This window comes from Dama dama, chromosome 28, assembly GCF_033118175.1.
Source record: "Dama dama isolate Ldn47 chromosome 28, ASM3311817v1, whole genome shotgun sequence".
Taxonomy (NCBI): domain Eukaryota; kingdom Metazoa; phylum Chordata; class Mammalia; order Artiodactyla; family Cervidae; genus Dama; species Dama dama.
The window spans coordinates 37,812,529-37,834,020 of record NC_083708.1 but is presented as its reverse complement, the minus strand read 5'-3'; the positions used below and the strand labels follow the sequence as shown (position 1 = coordinate 37,834,020).

At 45.5% G+C, this 21,492-nt stretch overlaps 1 protein-coding gene across 3 annotated transcripts in view; it reads right to left on the bottom strand.

The window, feature by feature from the left end:
- The window catches only part of TRAF3IP2 (TRAF3 interacting protein 2), a 43,619-nt gene extending 41,166 nt beyond the window's left edge, over nucleotides 1-2,453 (bottom strand). The window contains exon 1 of one of the 3 annotated variants that reach the window (XM_061131511.1): nucleotides 2,048-2,453. The gene's annotated coding sequence lies outside the window, so the exon portion shown is untranslated. The remainder of the gene's footprint in view (nucleotides 1-2,047) is intronic. The other 2 variants (XM_061131510.1, XM_061131509.1) reach the window with 2 other exon arrangements.
- Between the last annotated feature and the right edge of the window lie 19,039 nt (nucleotides 2,454-21,492).

Genomic DNA, 21,492 nt, shown 5'->3' with positions numbered 1-21,492 from the left:
GAGGTATCCCTGAGTTAACAGTCTTCTCCCCAACACGCCCAGACTTCACGCTTAGTCAGCCCACCCCAAGCACCGAGCAAAGCAAAGCAGGGGCCGTTCCATCACAAATGACACAAGATGAAGAATGTCTGTGGGTGGTCTTTCTGGGTCAAAGCTTGGCTGGCAGCAAACTACAGCTGGCTTGATTTCAGATAATGGTGCATGTTATTTGAAAATAAAAAATCAGCAACACGTCACAGGTGAAACATCTTGAAATTCCTGTCCTCTCATCCCAGGATGAGAGAGAGTCATCTGAAAGCATGATGAGGACCATACCAGGGCCTTCATATTCCACAGAAACAGCTGAGCAATACCAAAAGCCCTGAGTCAGCCCATCCCACTCAACCAGGGCCCGTGTGAACTGTATGGAGGGAGAGAATGAGCTCAAAAGAAACAATGATTTTTTTTCTTTTTTAAAACAATGTAGTGGTTTGGAAAAGGTTAAGAATTCTGGGTGTCCACCCTCTAATAATGTGTCGGATCCTAGTCATCACCCTTACATGGTATCAGGATGTGCTTCACAGCTTCCTTTCACCTCCCATTAAAGGCCCCACACTAAGCGACTGGTCTAGCCAAGGAGTCATTTCCAGCTCCAGCTAAGTCAGTAACACAGCCTTCTGGAGCCAGGCCTGTGTGCCAGCTCTCTGGTGCTGCCTGGACTCTGGGCAAGTGCACAGGCCATGTCTTCCTGAATAACCCAAATGGGACAGAAACTAATTCAAGAAACTCCCTGTGTTCTCCTATTTAACTAGAGTCAAAAATAATACCTAAATTCCAGGCAGCTCTCCCACAGAGCCATGGGGCTGCCCAGTACCCTCCCCTAGCCACCCAGCCTTTCACCCAGACTAAGGCTTCACCTTTTATAGATGAGTGAAACGAATCAGAGCAGTTTATGTGGAAGAAACCTGAACACCCCCGAGGTGTTTGACAGTATTCTGAGTGCTAGAGGGTAAAGAAGGATTAAGCCCTTTCCCTCCAGGGACTATCTAGTAGGAGAGGTAAGATTAATATATTTGAATCATCAGTAAACAAAACACATATCCTCTAAGACCGCCCACTATGGCTGCCCCTCTGGGATTCTCATCACCCTCACCTTATTTTCTTAGAAGTGAATTTCAACATAATCACCACCCCCACCCACATTTTATTGATGAAGAAATCCAGGCTCATGGAGAAAAAAAAAGTAAATTGCCTAAGTCAGAGAGTCAGAAAGCAGAGAAGGGAGAATCTGAAACCAAGTTTCAGGTTCTCTGTTTTTATTACTTATTTTCTTGTTCATTTAAAAATATCCCCCTATACTAAGAGACCACCTTGAACTTGACAGTCACATGAAGCTCGATAAGCTTCTAAGAGAAAATAATAGCACTTCTCTCCTTGTTTTTCCTAAAGGCTCAGGCCGGCTATCTGTGCCAGCAAATGCCTGGGTGGTGTGGGAGGGTGGAGGGCTGGGGCAGAGGGGCTGGCAGAGCCACAGCCAGCACGGAACAGGGCTGGACTTCCTGGCTCAAGAGCAGGGTGTTGGTTTTTTTTTTTCCCCTGAGTGAAAGAGGGATCAAGAAAACTGGGGAGTTCTCCTTCCACCTCTGCCACTGACGCGTCCCGGGGCTGGAATCTGAAGTCGTCATTTTTTGCCTTCCCCGGCTCCCTCCCTGGAGAAGGGGGGTGAGGGAGGGGGAGGGGGGGTTGTCTTCTTCATCAAAACTTGTGGGGACACTAAGTCCTCAAACACAGGGGTGTGTCTGTGTGTGTGTGTGTCTATTCCTCAAAGAGTTAATCTTCGCTCTCCCGTCTGAAATACTAAACCACTGGCCCTGTCTCACAGCCGACTCGTAGCTGTCATGTTCTCAGCCGGAGCTGTCTCTCCGTACACGAACTAACAAATGAAAGGTGGGGAGAGGCAGGCGGAGGAAAGAGAGACGGCACTTTCAGGAAAGGAGAAAACAGTGTTTCGGAAAATGGATCAGAAGTTAAGAAGTAAGGTCAGTCAGGTGACAACTGAACCACTTACCTTAGAGCCGCCAAGGACAGACAGGCCGGCCACGGGTGGTCACACTCTCTCTCTTCTTCTCTCCACCCTCTCCCGGCCCAGGTAAGCCGTGGAACAGGCTCCGAAGCAGGAAGTGGAAGCTGTATGCAAATTTCTACCGAGGCTAGGAAGCCTCTGCTCAAAAATCTCCCTGTGGGCAGTGAATCAACAGCCTCTGAGAAGTCACTTTACTTCTTAAAACAGAAACCTTCATTCACTAGAAAAGGCCACTAGCCAATTAGGCTGCATTTTTTTTTTCCCATCACCCAGCTAAGTAACTGCTGAGGAATGTCCCCTGAACCTCAGGGTTGTCGAAGCACCCAGGCCTGAGACGGCGCCCTGGGAGGGGTGGTAAGATGCGTTATTCATTAGCAGCTCCAGAGCAGGAAACTGGGGTGGGGCAGATCGTGCGGAGGAGTATGGAGCAAAACTTCTTACTGTCTCTAACTGCATTTACTGCTCTTAATCACAAAGGGAGGACTCATTGCCCATTCCCCACCCCCACCCCAACACACACATTCCTTACCCCATCCACAGGCACGAAGAAGTGACTATTTTTAAGAAAACACACACACACACACACACACACACACACACAGTCTTCCTCTGGCTGCATTTTTCATGTCCTCAAGTTTATTTCTTCATCTTTCCTTCTCCTTGTTTAATCGGTGCCTACAGAATTTATTGCTGAATGAGACACTAGAAACAGGATGATCAGGACAGCAGGCTGTAATGGGAGCTGTGGTGGCCAGCGTGTGAACTCAGTTACCCATTGGCCAGCTGGGTGTGGGCAGGTGTACTGTGCTCCTGCCGCTCTGCCTGCCGGGTGAGTCCTGAGGGTCAGCCCATTTTTGCCAATAGATATGACAGATAAATACATGTATGTGTATCTATATACATTTATTCACTGTTGTTTCTAACACTTATCACTGTGCCCAGAACATAGTAGGCAAGCATGACATGACTGCCAAATGACCAAAAAATGACAGAAATGTCTGAAAGAATGCATATCAAACTACTAAGTAGTGATCACCTCCAGGGAAGAGGGTTGAGGGAATGGGTGAGAATGGAAGGCTTTTATCCTATTCATTGCATAAAATATATATACTGCACATATATTGGGGGCTTCCCTGGTGGCTCAGTGGTAAAAAAGTGGTTAAAAAAAAAAAAGTGGTAAAAAAGCTGAGATGAAGGCGACACTAGAGTTGCAGTTTCCATCCCTGGGTGGGGAAGAGCCCCTGGAAGAGGAAACAGCAACCCACTCCAGTATTCTTGCCTGGAGAATTCCATGGACAGAGGAGCCTGGTAGGCTACAGTCCATGGAGTTGCAAAGAGTCGGACACGACTGAGCACACAAACACCCATATACCTATATTGGATTATTTTCCCCACAAGTGTGTAGTATATCATTCATTAAAAAAAAAAGATTAAAAAATTGCACTTATTACCTTGGCCTTGAGTTTTCTGCCTCAAAATTATTAATGCAAAACAGAAAAAGAGACACAGAAGTACAGAACAGACTTTTGAACTCTGTGGGAGAAGGTGAGGGTGGGATGTTTCGAAAGAACAGCATGTATACTATCTAGAGTGAAACAGATCACCAGCCCAGGTTGGATGCATGAGACAAGTGCTCGGGCCTGGTGCACTGGGAAGACCCAGAGGAATCGGGTGGAGAGGGAGGTAGGAGGGGGGATCGGGATGGGGAATACATGTAAATCCATGGCTGATTCATGTCAATGTATGACAAAACCCACTGAAATGTTGTGAAGTAATTAGCCTCCAACTAATTAAAAATAAATAAATAAATAAAAAGATAAAAAAATATTATTATAATAGGCTTTTTTAGTTTAGGGGAAAATAGCACTTTTTTGTACGGAGCTGTTGGCACCAGGATACTTTGAAAAAGCTATCACTATTAGGGGATGAGAATAGAAAAGAGCGACAAAAAGAGAAGAAAAGAGGGAGAGCAAAGAAAGGGGGTGGGGTTAAGACAATTTTCATTTCTTTTAGATGCCTTTAAATGGATTGGGAAAAGCCCAGAAGACGCTCCTGTCAACCACTGCCTTTGGAATACAGCCCATCAGGAAGAACAAGAGGGATCTTTTTTTCTAGTTCTCCCACCAACTGTTTCCCCAGATGTGAGCCTAAGGGCCCTGCAGGGAGATACCAAGCACTGCAGTGCTGCTCATAATTGCTGGTAGCTGGGCCTTCCTCTGGCTCAGTTTATCCTGAGCAGAACCGCAGCACTTGAGGAAGGAGTTCATGGTTCCTACTTAGGAGCCCTCGCTGGGGCCCCACTGAAAAGCAGCCTGAGGATGTAAACTGTTTACAGAGGAGGTCCTGAACGCTAGAAACTTCTGTCTGAACATGCCTGCGGCAGTTAGTCAAATATGGATGATGGGGGAAATGTCAGGGAATGCCTGGGAAATGAACACCTCCATCCCCTCAGGAGACCCCGCTGGTGTTCCAGGGCTGATACACACAGCCCTTTGGCTGCCCCCACAGAAAAGGAACTCTTCACCCAGGAACTACCATACAGTACTTGCTGGTATATTTAATCCTCCAAAAAGACCTGGAGATGAGTTTACTCCTGTCCTTCCCAGTTTACCTTTAAGGAATCTGGAGCTCGAGACAGGGTCACTTCTAAGGTCACACAGCTAGTCTGTGGAGAAGAATTCCAGAACTGTCTCACTTCCAATAGGTGGATGTTACCTCCCCTTCCTTGGTCGCCCTGCTAAAGTCTGCCCTTCCCATGTGCTTGGGTGGAGCACACAGAACTTGCTTTCTTTGCACAACTCTTGACAATTTAAGAGAGGGGGGATAAAGGGGTAAGTAATAAAAGGATGGATCTGAGATTGTACCAGTTACCATGGTGCTGCGTCTATGCGATGCCGGCTGCTGTATACACAGTAGGCAGAGTACTCAGGAGGCAGACCAGCCCTCTTGTTCTGGTCCAGGAGGCAGGATAGGTGTTTGCCAGGTTCTAGAGTCGCTCAGTATTCTTGCATAATTAGATAAAGGCCAGTTCTTCCCACCTTTGTAAGCAAAACCATTTGGACCTAATGCTCTGGACTCGCTATACTATGGTTTTAACCCATGAAAAGAGAGGCAAAGAGGAAAAGATTCATTCCTTGGACAAACCTTGATTTTCCATTTTTAAACGCTATGATTTTAAGTGCTGAGAAGGCAGAGTGAAACTGTGACACACCATGAGGAAGAGAAGAAAACTCCTGTCCTTCATTCCCAGAGGATGGTCCTCACAGAGTTCCCAGCACTAGTGACTCTCCCCACAGCTCGGTTCCAGGACTGAGGCGAGAAGAGAAGAGACGCCCTGGCTCCCAGCGCCTGGTCCTGCCTGCCCTTCTGGCTTACTCCAGTCCCACAATCTTTAGTGAGTCCTTGCCTCATTTCAGACATGAAATGACATTTCATGACATGGGTGCTAGGCACGCAAACTGAAAGATTCTCAGGTTCTTGTGTCTCTTTCAGAAGCGAAAAACTATGGAAATATAGGGAGTTCCAAATAAACTAGCCACCAGACATGGCTGTAGAGTCACTGGTTACTTCTTCTCCACTGTTGTGGTGGGATGCTTCTAGTTCAGAGGGGCTGCCAGAGGCAGGCAGAAGCCAGAACTCTTCACTGCCTTCCTCCCCGACTCCCACTGAGCCCCCGGACCCTGCCCCACCAGCCCAGGGGACCCTTCTTCTCAGAGAGTTGCCCTCTACAGCCGTTTCAGATTCTGTCAGCTGAGTCAGTCAGAACCTCACAAATATCGCATAGAGGTCCTGTTAGTAACACAGGCTCTCATGAGGAAAGGAGTCTCTCTCACCCCTTTTCTTTTTAAGAGGTTCTTTGAGGACTTCCCTGGTGGTCCAGTGGTCAAGACTCTGTGCTTCCAATGCAGGTTATGCTGGTTTGATCCTTGGTCAGGGAATTAAGATCCCATATGCCGTGTGGCAAAAAAAAAGAAAAGAGGTTCCTTGAGCCGTGTATAGATTTGTTCATCTCCTTCTCCTATGAAGGGTATAAGATTTTGTCAGCCTACAAAAGCTCTGTCATTCCATTTCCCCACTGCGATGGTACGAATTCGCCTTACTTTTACATCCTTAAAAGGGAACACTTTAAAGTTCTGGAAAAGCCAAAGATTATCTGCTTCAAGGTGACTTTCCTCAAAGTGGTCACCTGGACCCAAAGTTGTTGGCAGCATCTCTTGCTCAAAAGTGATTAAGTCCTGACAAACTAGGCTCCCCAATATGACGAACACAATAATAAGAGCTAACCTCAGATAGCACTTAAGTGTTCTAAGAACTGTGTGTGCCTTTATGTACTCAATGTTCACAATACCCCTGTGAGGTAGGTACTAGAAGATTAGTTACACTTATTATTTACTGTGTGCCAAGTGATTTTCACTATCTGTCTAACAAAATGAAGAGATATACTCACCAGAATTCCAGACAACTGCTTTCCAAGTAGATGGAGACCAGATTCTGCTTCCTGTGGAGGTTGGACACAGCAGGGCAAGTCAGATGAGAGAGGGATGTTTGGAAAGGGATGATAAGGAAGTAGCATGAGGTCCACAGAGGAGATGGAGGAGACTCAGTGTGGTAATGAGAGAGCGGGAGGCATCCTCCACCCTTCAAGGAAGTCTGTAATTAATAATCCTACATTATTCTCCAAGTCTTCTCTAGTTGGATGTACTCAATTGTTTGACTTTTGAACATGTACATGGGGAGTTTATTCAGGTTCTATTTAAAAAATAGGATGGTTAGGGCAGAAGAACTAATTTAACATTTCTACAAAGGAGACAAGACAGATGGCCAACAGGCACATGAAAATATGCTCAGCATCACGAATCATTAGAAAAATGCAAATCAAAACCACATTGAAGTATCACCTTACACTGATCAGAATGACCATGATCAAAAGTCTACAAATAATAAATGCTTGAGAAGTTGTGGAGAAAAGGAACCCTCCTACACTGTTGGTAGGAATATAAATTGGTATAGTAACTATGGAGAACAGTATAGATGTTCCTTGAAAAGCTAAAAATAGAACTACCAAATGATCCAGCAATCCCATCCTGGGCATATATCTGGAAAAGGTGAAAACTAATTTGAAAAGATACATGCCCTCCAATGTTCATAGCATCACTGTTTACAGTAGCAAAGACATGGATACAACCTAAGTGTCCATCAACAGAAGGAAGAATAAAGAAGTTGTGGTACATATATGTGAGGGCATATTACTCAGCCACAGAAAAGAATGAAACAATACCATTTGTAACAATATGGATGGATCTAGAAATTACCATACTAAGTGAAATGAGACAGAAAGACAAGTTTATGATATCACTTATATGTGGAATCTAAAATATGATACAAAAGAACTTATTCTTTTGAATAAGAATAAGAATAAGTTCTTTTGTATCATAAACAGAAATAGCCCCACAGACATGAGAACAGACCTATGGTTACCAAAAGGGGAAGCTTGGAGGGATAAATTGAGCGCATGGTATTAACAGATGCACACTACCATATATAAAATAGATAAACAACAAGGACTTACTGTATAGCACAAGGAACTATATTGAATATTTTGTAATAAACTGTAATGGAAAAGAATAGAAAAAAGAAGAGAAAAATAGAAATCACTTTGCTGACACCTGAAACTAACACAATATTGTAAATCAAGCATGTCTCAACTTAAAAAATCAGGATGGTTACTATAAAAAAAAGAGAAAGGAACACGTTTCAGGGAGCATATACATAAATTGGAACCTATGGGCACCGTAGGCGGGAATTTGAAATTGTGCAGCCTCTGTGAAAAATAGTATGGCAATTTCTCACAAATTTAAAAATTGAATTACTATATGACCCAATAATTCCATTTCTGGGTATACACCCAGAAGAAGTGAGGGTTTCAAAGAGATCCTCAAGATAAGAAAGCAGAGTCTGAAAGAGAAATGTGTACACATTGTTCATAGCAGCATTATATACTACAGCCAAGGTGGAAGCGATCCAAGTGTCCATCAGTGGATGACTAGATAAACGGAGTATGGCGTACACCTACAATGGGATATTAATCAGCCTAGATCAGCCTTAGAAAAGGAAGGAAATTCTGATGTGTACTATAACATGGATGAACCTGGAGGACATTTTGCTCAGTGAAGTGAGCCAGTCATATAGGGACAAATACCGTATGATTCCACTTGGCTGAGGTACCTAGAGTGATCAAATTCACAGAGACAGAAAGTAAAACGATGGTTATCAAGGTCTGAGAAGAGGGAAGAATGCAGAGTTATTGTTTAACGGGTACACAGTTTCAGTTTTGCAAGATGAAAAGAGTTCTGGAAATAAATAACGATGCCAGTTATGCAATGACATGAATGTACTTAATGCCACTGAACCGTGCACTTAAAAATGGTTAAGATGGTAAGTTTTATGTTATGTTATTTCATCACAATTAAAATAAAATAACCCCCAAAGCAGATGGGCATGGTGGGTTTTATTTCCCTCATCTTACAGGTGAGAAAATTAGGATGCACAAAGTCGGGTAGCATGTCAGAGGTGCACAGCTGGGTTTCAAACCAGCGCCAACGCCCTGAGAAGGCCCCAGCTCTTCCCCGCACCATGCTATCCAGGACCCACTGGGGCAGGTGGATGCTAAAGCCACAGGCTCATGCCCCTTACCCTCTCGAGATTACCCTTCCTTCTTCAACACTGCTTTTTTCCAGGATACTTATTCTTTCTTTTGCCTTTCCCTCATAAAAAGTGCTCTCAGGAAAAAAAGCTGATCACTCATTTATACCTCAGTTACACGGTGTGAATTTAAATCATTGTGCTACCTCTCTGAGGGGTGCTTGCATTTTAAGCCTCATCACTCTCTATGAAATGAAAGCCTTTGTTCCATGTTAAAGGAATTTCAGGCATCAGGGAGCAAGCAGGAAGAAACTGGAGGGTGGTGGCGGCAGGTAGGAGCACTATAACCCAGAGAAATGTATTAAATGGTGGAAACTGTAGGCGCAAAGTTAGAAGGCAGGTGTATTTTATGGACAGACTGATCTTTCAAGGCCTCACACAGATGTGAGTTGTGGATGCAAGGGAGATAGGTGGGCGGTTCTCATTAAGCTTTTCCCATCCAGCTGCCTGACCTCCAGACTCTAAGCTTTTGTTTGTCACCAGAACTGGGCACACTTTATTTTTTTATTTTTTATTTTTATTTTTTTTTATTTTCTTTATTTATTTATTTTTTATTTTTTTTAATTTTTATTATTATTATTATTTTTTTTTTCCAGTGGGTTTTGTCATACATTGATATGAATCAGCCATGGATTTACATGTATTCCCAATCCCGATCCCCCCTCCTACCTCCCTCTCCACCCGATTCCTCTGGGTCTTCCCAGTGCACCAGGCCGGAGCACTTGTCTCGTGCATCCCACCTGGGCTGGTGATCTGTTTCACCATAGATAGTATACATGCTGTTCTTTTGAAATATCTGGGCACACTTTAGAAAAGAGAATCTGGAGGGTTGATTTCCTCAGGGCACTGTCTCCCTGACAGTTCTCACTGCCTCTTCTCTTCCTGTTGCATCATGAAATTGCAGTCTAAAGCAACTGGGTGTGGTAGCTGGAGGTCTCTGCCTAAAGATCTGAGCAATGATTCCTTTAGTGTCAAGAATGCCCTGCATGTATATGCTCACTGACATGGTATTGTGTAGGATCTAAGGCAGCCCATGAGGATGTAAATGCCTGTTTTCTGGGCACTCACAGACGAGGACTGAGCATTCCTGGGAGTGGAAAAAGACATTACACCAACAGCATTGGGATAAGAGCCTGGGCTGCAAGTTTGGATGTGGACTAGTCCCTCGACCACTTCCTGCCAGCTGTGTGCCCTCAGGGAAGTTCCTAACTTCTTTGCACCTCGGTTTCTTAATCTGGATAATGGGATAAGATATCTCTTTCATCCGTGATCAAGGGGACAAATGCACCGATTCTGGCTGCTGCTTTTGTGTAAAGAAAACTTCTCCTTTCCTCCTGGGGTATGAACACAGAGCTCCCTGGGTAGGGACCAGGGCTGATTTTGCCTTCTCAGCCAGGCACCAACTGCCTAGACAGCAGCCTTCTGAGATTATTATGAAGATTAGATAAAGTGACTTCTGTGCAGTGTCTAGCATTGTGCTCAATAAATATTAGCTACTATTATAATAAATATTAAATAATGTGTCACTCAATTAGTATACCAGGAGTTAGTGATCAGTCAATACTGTAAAAGAAAAAAAACAACAAAATAGTAAATAATATTAAAAATGCATATGTAGCAATAAGACATTCTTATGCTAACAATTAAATAAGGGTGTCCTGTATGTTAGAGAATTCACTGCAAATCTGAGAATTCAACCGCAGGTGAGGATCGAGTTGAGCAAAAACCAAAGGTCAAACCACGTACTTCTTGAGGGCTTTTGCCAGCTCTGCTCTGGGCTCTGTTCTGGGGACAGACTGACCACTTCACCTCTCAGGCCACATGAAAGCTTACGTATTGTACAGGCAGACTTGTCCTCACTCACTCAGCTTGTTGCCTTGATGCTTACACCTTCCAGGCAGGAGAAAAATTATGTATTCTTTTAATTTAAAATATCTTCCCCTTCAGCTTTTCCTGGCTGGCAGGTTGCATATAGAAGTAAGTGTAAACAGGCACAGCGGTGCTTTCTGTAAGAAAGATGTTCTTAGAATTTCATCTTAAAAACAATAGGCCAGTAAATTTTATGTGTGTGTGTGTGACAGAAAGGGAGAGAGAAAAGGAGAGGGAGGAAGAGCGAAGAGAGGGAGGAGGAGGGGGAGGAGAGAGTTTTAACTTTTAGATTATGCCAAAACCCCCCAAAAACCCACAACCTTTTTTCTAGCGCTTTCCTATCTCTCTTTATGAACTCCCATCCCACTAAATTATGGGGAAGAGACCACATGCTTGCCAGTGAGAGTAATTCAGCCTCTTTCAGTTCAGTCTCTCTTTGGGAATTATTGAGCATTTCAGCATTTCTGGCTCTTTCTCTCAGGCATAGGGTCTAGAGGTAGAGGAGAGCCTATGCTGAGGACAGAGGCTTAGGTTCACGCTGGGCTCAACCATAAAAAGGATTTGAGGACTAAGACAGACCTTGGAACAGAATTGGATACTAATCTCTTCCTCTCTCGGGGGGCCCCCTCCAGGAGAGGTGCACGTCCACTGAGTCGAGGGAAGCTAGTCTAAGGGAGGAAGTTGCTGGCTGGGACTCCCTGAAGGTGGCCTAGTTCTGGGTTAGAAACAAGCAAAAGGAACCTGCTTCTGAGTGTCACTGATGCTGACAAGGAAACCACGAGACCCTGACAACCCACAAGACAACCTCTCTCTCTCATACACACACACACACACACACACACACACGCACATGGTGAAAACATCAGCCTTCTGATGTTTGAGAGGCTTGGTTTCCAGCAACTGGTGGGGCTCAAGCTCTCACACTTGGACTGTTTCAAAGGAAATGTTGCTTGGCGTTTGGGTGAGAGGCAGAAGGCAGGTGCTAGCAACCTGGGGAGGAGGTGGTGTTTGTCTTTGGCCCCCTTTCATGAAACACTTCGTCAGTTCTGGGAGCCCTTCTTTCAGGGGACTGTCTTCCCACGAGGCTCCTCTACTGAGGCTGCTGACTGTTCTGTCTCAGCTCCTCCCTGGCTGTCCCTTCCTGGCCTCTGAGCATGACTGCCTCCTCGCCCTTTGTCCTCCTTGACCCTTTCCTGCCTGAGGTCTTGCCACCTCTCTGCCTTTCGAGAGCACATTGGCTCCTCCAACCCCCTCTGGGCTGACGAGGTAGATATCTGCCACTTCTCCAAGGCCACTGGCTAGTCCATGGTAGAGTTGGGAATTTAACCCTTGCAATCCAACTGCAGGCTCTGGACTCTTCCAGACTTTAGAAATCAGCCTTCCTGTAACACATAAATAAAATGCCTTAACTCCATCTTCCGCATCCGGTGGGAAGTCCAGTACCTCCCCAACATTTCCAAGGGCTCCTGGGGGGGGGGGAGGGTGAGTCATATCCTCCTGGATAGTCCCTAAATTAAATTCTTGATCCTTCTTGTCCTCTTGCCTCCAGCATGTGGGGTCTTCTCTCCCCTTCCCTCACCCAAGGCAAGGGCACCATCTTCCCTCTGATTCCCCAAAGCACACCTAAGCCAAAACCAGCATGTTAAGTGTGTTCTTAAGGATTGGGGATGGCTGGTGATAACGGAGGGTCACCATGCCATATCTGAGCGCAGGAAAGAGCTGCAAACTCAAAATGGGGCATGCTTATCCTGAAGGCCCTCCCCAACATTTTCAGGGATGGGGCAAGAATTGGCGGCCCAGCCCTCACCTTTTCTCTCACACCATTCCTAACACCAGCTACATCCCACACACTAGGGACCTCAGCTGTGAACACTCTGGCTCATGTTTAAACTCTATACCACCCCCTTTTGGCCTCATAAGACCAGGGATTTCCAAGGTCCTAAAGGAGGGGGAGAGCCCTGGTGTGGACATACCCCACTGGCCCCACGCCGTGGAGTGAGCACAGGTGAGCACAGGCTCTTGAGACTCAAATCATTGCTTCCTAACTCCACTTTCAGGGCATCGAACTGGTAGCTGGAAATCAGCTATTGTGTGGGGGAATGTTTACACAATGGAAACCAGCAAACACTTCAATCTACAAAACGAACTGTTTTTTTCCCTGGAGAGCTTGTTTACCAGTGCACCACTGGCCCACGGATGCCTCCTGCCAGGCACAGGGGCACAGCCAGGCTGGAGCCCTCCAAGGCTGTGGTTCTCAGATTTTGCTACATATTAGAATCACCTGAGAGTTCTGGTGGTCGGCTGTCAGCATGTTTAAAAGTTCCTTGGGTAATTCCAATGCACAGCTGAGCTGCAGTGTGTGTGTGTGTGTGTGTGTGTGTGTGTGTGTGTGTGTGTGTGTGTGTGTGTGTGTGTGTGTGTGTGTGTGTGTGTGTGTGTGTGTATGCTTTATCTGGTGAGTTTTCCATGTGTGTGTGTGTGTGTGTGTGTGTGTGTGTGTGTGTGTATGCTTTATCTGGTGAGTTTTCCATGTGTGTGTGTGTGTGTGTGTGTGTGTGTATGCTTTATCTGGTGAGTTTTCCATGTGTGTGTGTGTGTGTGTGTGTGTGTGTGTGTGTATGCTTTATCTGGTGAGTTTTCCATGTGTGTGTGTGTGTGTGTGTGTGTGTGTGTTGCTCAGTCATGTCTGACTCTTTGCAATCTCACGGACCCACCAGGCTCCTCTGTCCATACCGCAGACCAATGTTCCAAAACATCTGTTATGAAAACAGTGTACTTATAAATTGCCTGGGGATCTTTGAAATGAGAGTCAGGTCCAGGAAGCCTGGGGTGCGGCCTGGGATTCTGCTTTCCTAACAAGCTCTCGGGTGCTACTGACGCCGCTACTCCATGGACCACAATTTAAACAGCAAAAGCAGGGTCTGAGGAAGGTACCACTATTCTGAGGATCCTCAGCTTTGCCCAGCATGGAGAGTTTCTCACTGGAATTGCTTTTGTCCTTATGTCCTGATCTTGGCCATTTTTTGAGCCTAATCTGATCCCTTGTATCCTATTCTTGGTAACTGGAGGCAAGTGTCACTTGATGCCTGGGGTATGAGTGCGTGCTAAGTCATTTTAGTCGTGTCCAACTCTGTGGGACGCTATGGACTGTGGCTTAGCAGGCTCCTCTGTCCATGGGGTTTTCCAGGCAAGAATACTGGAGTGGGTGGCCATGCCCTCCTCCATGGGATCTTCCCAACTCAGGGATCGAACCCTTGCAACTCCTGCACTGCAGGCAGATTCTTAACCGCCGAGTCACTGGGGGCACCCTGACGCCTGAGGGAATCCCCTAATTCCTGCCACTTCATTATACAGATTACTTCAACTCTCCTTCTAGATGATGCTGAGAGGCTCACCTTTGATAACCAAACAGGTGTTTTCTTAAACAATCAAGCCATTTTTCTTCTGCTTCCTCCATTCCCCACCCTGTCCACACACCCTCCATCTCTAGAATGCAGACACAAGACACAACCTACAGAGGTTTATATTTTGTATCATTTGTTTTCCTTTCCTATTACATCAGCAGAGACAGAGACTGAGTGGCAAGGGCCCTGATGCAGCTGTGAACGAGCAGGGCAGAGCAGACCATGTGGGATGGGAACAAGGCAGGACTTGCTGAAGAGGGACCAGTCCAAGCAGCCCCAAGGGTCATCCCTTAATCACATGGGCTCCTATCCCCAGACCCTTAGCTAAGGGAAACACGGGATTTGTCTCAGAACTAAAATGACAGTGAGTCTTTCAGTTTGTTGGGTGAAAGTGTAACTGGAGATGAATGAGAACAACACCTCATTCTTCTTCCAGAGTGCCGGTTCATTCACGATAACAAGCCTTTCACTGCTTACGGTCCTAATGAAAGCAACTTCCCTTGTGTTTCTACAGATGAATCTCTGGACAGAGGTGACCCAGTCCAGTCATCAGAGTCAGGGTTCTGATAACCATGGTGGCCTTACTGAAGCTGCAGCACTGAGTTCCTGTCTCAGGGTGAGATGTGTCTGTCTGAGCAAATTCACCTTCCCAGGCCAGACCCTGCTCTGCATGGCCTTGGAGTGACTCATCTAGGGGCTGTTCTCCTGGTGATGGGAATTTAGATCTAAATGAAGCTGCCCCAAGGTCACCCAGCTCCCTGAAAGCCACAGAGCTGTTTCATAGGCTGTGCATTTTGCCAAAACTTGTCTCCAAGAGGGTGAATCTCTGTCTCTGCCCTGGTAGAACAGTTGCTGAGATTCTTCCCACAAATGAGGCTGGGGCTTCACCTCAGGTGGCTCTGGCTTTTCTGCTCAAAGGGATCATATTCTTGGGATAGTCCGGAAAACCCCAAGTCTTCCCATTGTCGGCAGTTGTCTTTTCCTTCAACTTCTACTCCAAGTGGCTGCAGCCCCCGCCTCATCTTCTGTGGGATTTCTGACATGCCCCACAGCCACCCCACAATTTGCGTTCCTGCTCCCACTCACCATGGGATGCAGCGCATCTCCCCCAACTTTGGAGGGCCACTCCCTCACCTCTGTCTCCCTCGAATTTGCTCACAGGACCACTCTTGCAACTCTGTTGCACAGAATAGATTTTAGCTGAAGGTTTTCAGACTATGGAGGGGAATTACAGTTCAGGGCAGACCAAGTAAGCGATTCAGAGCCAACTACAAGGCATTCTAGGTTCATTGGCGAAGATCTCATTGATCGTCTTTTACCTTAGGACATCTGGACCCTGGTGATTACAGAACTTGCCCCCCGCCCACCTCCAGAGACTTCTCTTCCTGCTTTGAGGGCCCTGGACCTCTGTCTCAGCACCACCCAGGGAAGACAATATTTTTGCAACTTTACCAGCCCAGTACCATCTAGCTCCTTTTTCTGATGGTTACCTGAAAGGAATCTCACCTTTCACAGTCAGCCATGTCCTATCAAAGTCATTCTGTAAACAGCCATCTACTACAGTTGTTGCTCAGTCGCTCAGTCATGTTTGACACTTTGAACTCTATGGATTGCAGCACGCCAGGCTTTCCTGTCCATCACCAACTCCTGGAGTTCGCTCAAACTCATGTCCATTGATTCGGTGATGCCACTCAACCATCTCGTTCTCTGTCGCCCCCTTCTCCTCCTGGCATCAATCTTTTCCAGCCATCAGGGTCTTTTCCATTGAGTCAGTTCTTTCCATCATGTGGCCAAAGTATTGGAGCTTCAGCTTCAGCATCAGTCCTTCCAATGAATACCAGGACTGATTTCCTTTAGGATTGATTGGTTTGATCTCCTTGCAGTCCAAGGAACTCTCAGGAGTCTTCTCCAACAACAGTTCTACTACAGAGATCAATCCTATTCCTTAAATGACAAAAAGAGACCATAATTTTATCTGTAAGGATTTTTTTTTCTTTCTGCTACATGAGGAATTAGGGGAATATTAAAAAAAATTTAGGGAATAGTTTTGGTGATTCCTCAAAAAATTAAATAAAGAATTACCAAGTGATCCAGATATTCCACTTCTGAGTATATACCCTGAAGAACTGAAAGCAGGGACTTGAACAGCTATTTATTCATGAATGTTCATTGCAGTGCTATTCACAGCAGTCAAAAGATGAGAAGAGCCCACATATCCTCGATGGATGGATACACAAAACGTGCCATAGCATAAGACAGAATATTATTCAGCCTTAAGCAGGAGTGAAGTACTGATACACGTTACAACCTGAACGAACCTTGGAAACATGCTAAGTGAAGTAAGCCAGACACAAAAGAACAAATATTACATGATTCCACTGATATGAGATGCCTAGAGTATTCAATTTCATAGAGACAGACAGTAGAATAGAGGTTACCAGGGGTTGGGAATGGGGAGAAGGAGGAACTATCGTTTAATGGGTACCAAGTTTCTGTTTGGGATGATGAAAAAATTCTGGAAATTGGCAGTGGTGACGGTTGTAGAATGTTGTGAATGTACTTAATGCCACTGACCTGGAAATGGTTAAAATGATAAATTTCATGTTATGCATATTTTACTACAATTAAAAAAAAAAAAGCAAATTAGGAGTCTTGGCTCTTTCATTTTGCACAGCCTCAGGCCAGGCGTTTCTCATACAAGTCCCGGAAGAGCCCCGGAGGGGACAGGTGAGGGCCGAGGGCAGGGTGGGCTGGTTGTTGCAGCACAGCTGTGCCTGTGAAGTAGGTGGGGCTGTTTCACAGTCTCTGCTTCTCTTTGGGATTCAGCATCAACGCCTGGCTCACAGGTAAGCCTGCCTTCTAGAGATCCCAAATGTTTTGCTGTTTGCAGTTTTCACCTGTCTTTTGATTGGGTTGAAGCCAGCTCCCTCCCTGGGATTAATATTCACAACAAGCAGTGAGCGATTAATTTAACCAGTTGAAATTTATTGTGCACTCGCCTTAACTCCAAGCCAGCTTCTGCTGTGTTTATTTTTCATCACTGATGCATTGCCCATGACAGCCCCTAAGCATCTGAATTTAAAGCACACCGTTGTGCAGAATTCTTGCTGCCCCCCTTCCTCTTGCCCGACCCCCTGAAATCCACAGAACTCTGAGTTTCACCGTGTCTCCGAGAATCCTTGACTGTTGGCCTCTGGGAAGAGCGGGAGCCCTGGGACGGTTTAAGATTTGGATTACATGCCTGGTGCAGGGATCTTATGGCTCATTTCATTTCAGGGGGCTTCAGTCAATAAATTCTGACTCTGACAAGTGCATCCTACCCTACAGTCACAAAAAAACCACCAGAGTCTGAGCCTGCCTCTCAGAGCATTCAGGAAGCCCTCTGTGCCAGGTCCACCCTCTCCCAGGGTCACACATGGGCCAGCAGGCATGGCGTAGCTTCTCCAGCCCACCACCGTCCCCCCACTGCACCTCACCCCGACCAGCCACCCTGCAAAGTGACTGCAGAGGAGTCTACTGCCCGCGCCCAACAAGGCAGAACAAAGGCCCGCGTGCTCGCTGAGCTCCATTTGGAGTGCGCGACAATTTCAGAGCACAAATGGAAAAAGAAAAAAAAAAAAAAGGGAGGTTTGAAATCTATAGCTGGCTTTTATCAAACCAGAACTTGTAGCTCTCAGCTGACAATCAGCCAGCAGCTAAACCCCACGAGGGACAGTTCTTCCTCGCAGCTTCTGGCTGGCTATTAGCTACCAGCAGCCTTCTGACCCCCTTCCTGGGGAAGTAACAGCTGGTAGCTGACAAAGGCGCTGGCAGAGTGGGCAACTTTCGCTTCTCTGGAAACAGATATAAGATTGGCAGGAAATAAGGCATTTAAAATATGACGATTAGAAGCATTTTTCACTCGCCTTTCTTTATTATGCTTTCGGATGCTGGCTCTGATTGCTGAAATGTATTATGTGCTAAGGAGCTTTGATGGCGGTTTTTTTTTTTTTTTGCAAAACAGACATCTCAGCTCTTTCCCTGGCACTGACACCAACCTAGATAAAGGTGCATTCCGCCAGTGTTATCTACTTGGCTATATGTGTGTGTGCTCCTCCGTGTCTGACTCTTTGTGATCGCATGGACTGTAGCCTGCCAGGGTCCTCTGTCCATGGGATTCTCCAGGCAAGAACACTGAAGTGAATTGCCATTTCCTTCTGTCGGGGGTCTTCCTGACCCAGGGATCGAACCCGTGTCTCTCTTGTCTCCTGCACTGGCAGGCAGACTCTTTACCACCACAACACATGGGAAGCCTCACTTAGCTGTCTTTAAAACAGCTGTCAGTAAACAAAGATGATGGACTAATGGCCATGAGCATAAAGGAGCTTAAACACGGTGCTCCTGACTGATTAAAACACAGCTTTAGCTTATCTGAGCCTGTCGGGCAGGCCCTTCTGTGGTGTTTGTGACAGTTGAGGAGAAGTGGAATTGGGAAATGTGAGGTATAGATGTATTCACTAGCAGTAGGTTGGATAAAGATGAATTGAGCCTAATTTCTCTTTTTCTATGCACTGCCCAGCCCTCCATCTTTCTATCAGAAAGGGCAGAGATGGTGGGTATACAGCGGGAGGCCCCAGCAGAGAAGAGAGGGATTGTGAGGGGGACACCCACACTGGGAAGAGGGGAAGGACACGGTGGGGGGGTCCAACACTTCAGCCATTTTCATTCTAGCTCCTGGGTCTCTATATCCACTATTTGCAACGTTGCTGTTTTTATCCCGATAACAATAATACAATCTGCTCTTGTAACAGCTGACTTACATGGAAAATTTTAATTCAAGTGTAGATGTTCAAGGTAATGCTTGTCCAAAGAGCACCAGATGGATGAGGTCAAAAAGCTTTGGGTTCTGAACTCAAGTGGCCAATAGAACAGAGAAATATCTAGGTGGTCAAAAAGACAAGACTAGATGGAAGAACTATGTTTCCATTACAGGCTTAAATAATACACATATATATGCATTTTGACTGGTAAGCAGAGAATTTTCAGAGCACTGGATTCTGTTTCTTAAGTTTTTCCCTAAGAAAAAAAACTGGTCTAAGTTGAGAGGAAGGCTTATTTGACAAGATGGCTGGCCGCACACATGTGTTTCTATTTGCTCCCTTTCAAGAACCCATTAGAGTGATAAAGAAGGAAAATGAAATAGATATAACCCACAGCATGAAGAGCATTGAGGAGCAGGAATCAGTGGATGGTGGGAGAAGGTAAGAGAGAGGACAGTTGAGTTTCTAAATAAGTCCTCTCTATCATTTGTTTTTTAAATTGTGTAGATATTATTGCTTTTATTTATTTATTTATTTTTAATTTTTTTTAAAATTTTTTTATTAGTTGGAGGCTAATTACTTCACAACATTTCAGTGGGTTTTGTCATACATTGACATGAATCAGCCATGGAGTTACATGTATTCCCCATCTCGATCCCCCCCTCCCACCTCCCTCTCCACCCGATTCCTCTGGGTCTTCCCAGTGCACCAGGCTCAAGCACTTGTCTCATGCATCCCACCTGGGCTGGTGATCTGTTTCACTATAGATAATATACATGCTGTTCTTTCGAAACATCCCACCCTCACCTTCTCCCACAGAGTTCGATATATTACTTTTAATAAACAAGATTTTTTTTTTAAGTTGACGGGAGCTTGGTTGTTGTTTTTACTCCTACTTTTAATCAAAGCCACACTTATACCATCCTAAAGACACGAACTGCCATCCTACTTTTAACAATCCCCAGAGAAATGCCAGCCTCTCCTTAACTGAGCCATTTCATTGTCTGACAACCTTCATGGTTTTGATTCACGTTTTCCTTGCAGCCTGAAGGTGATAATGTCCTATCTGAAAGAGTTAATGTACATCTAGGGAGTAGCCTGGCTCTGTTCAATGAAATAAAATGTCCAGAGCTGTTCTCTTTTTGCTTTATATGACAAAAAAAGGTCATGTGTGACCTTTTTATGTGTGATTAAGAAGCAAAACAACAAAGGGGGGAAATGTATGGAGCTGATCAAAGTGCAATAGTTGCTGCTTCACCAGAAAAACTAGTGCTTTCATTCTCCTTCTGGTGTGGTTAGGCTGACCCTAGGAACCAAAGATGTTTTGCACTGAAATGAAGATTAACACTTAACAGCTATAGCCAGCCCATGGCAAAACTGTGAAACAGGCAGAGTCTGTCACTAGGATTTTTCCAATATCCACTCTGGGTCTTTCTTCTTACTGTCTTTTCTCTCAGCTCCAAGGCACCTACTGCTCTCTAGATGCTAGGAAAACAAAGTAAGCTATTTTACACTGATGTGTCATTGACTTCTTGTGAATTTGATCCAAGGACATCTGCAACCCCTATCACCCTGGATCCAATCAAAAGGGAGAATCTATACAGTAATTTGGATAGAGAAAGTATAATATAAAAATGATTAACTATAACAGGAGATTAAAGTAGTAAGAAGTAAAGGGAACTCTAAAGAATTTAGGGATGGCAGATGAAGAACAACAACCCATAGGATTGAGATAGAGTTCTTGAAGGAGAGGCCCCCAGGGCTGAGATTCAGATCTTCTGGAAAAGGGCACAGATGTGGCTCCCTGAAGGGCACAGAAGACTCTGGGATGCTGCTCCGGTGGAACTTACTGGAACTTGGCTTCTAAGGGTGCAGGAAAAGCTGATCACAGGCCGATATCTCACTAGAGGTACCCTGCTATAAAACCGGATGTGAGGGAAGTGCCAGGGAAGCTGCTGGGCACTGGTGAAGCTGCTGGTGCTCCGGGAGCCTGGTAAGCTGCAGGAGTCTGCTGAACAAGCCTAGGGAGCGAGGGCAGACGTCCCCTTCCTCCTGCAGGGTCTGTCCAGCATCCTCTATTGACAAAACTTACTATGCGGACAGCTACAGGGTACCGGTCCATTTTGAAGCATAGGCAATGAAGGATGAATATGTAGCTGAGGAAGTGACAAATTGATAACTGGCACACGACCTAAAAAGGAAAGAAAAGATCAAGATAATCTTGAGCACAGTGGTATGATTCTCCACTGGCAAAGTTCCAGAACAGGCAATCTAGAGAAGGTATTTTGGAGCAGGAGCGCTTTCTTTCTTTCTTTTTTAAATTTTGGCCATACTGCTTGTGGGATCTTAGTTCCCTGACTAGGGATTGAACTTGGGCCCATGGCACTGAAAGCATGGAGTCCTAATCACTGGACTGCTAGGGAATTCCCAGGAGAGCTTTCTAATGGTCCGGAAATCACACTATGTAGGTGACATAAATGTATATCAGAATTGAGTGGGATTATTACATGCTGCTTCTAGGTAGACCAGGGATGCGATCAAGCCTTGAACTCTTAGTTCAGGTTCACCTCCATTTCTGGATGAAGCAGAGAACAGCTAGATTCCCACATATTGTATTTCTTCTTTCAAGCACATGCAGAGATGGCCTTCCCCACAG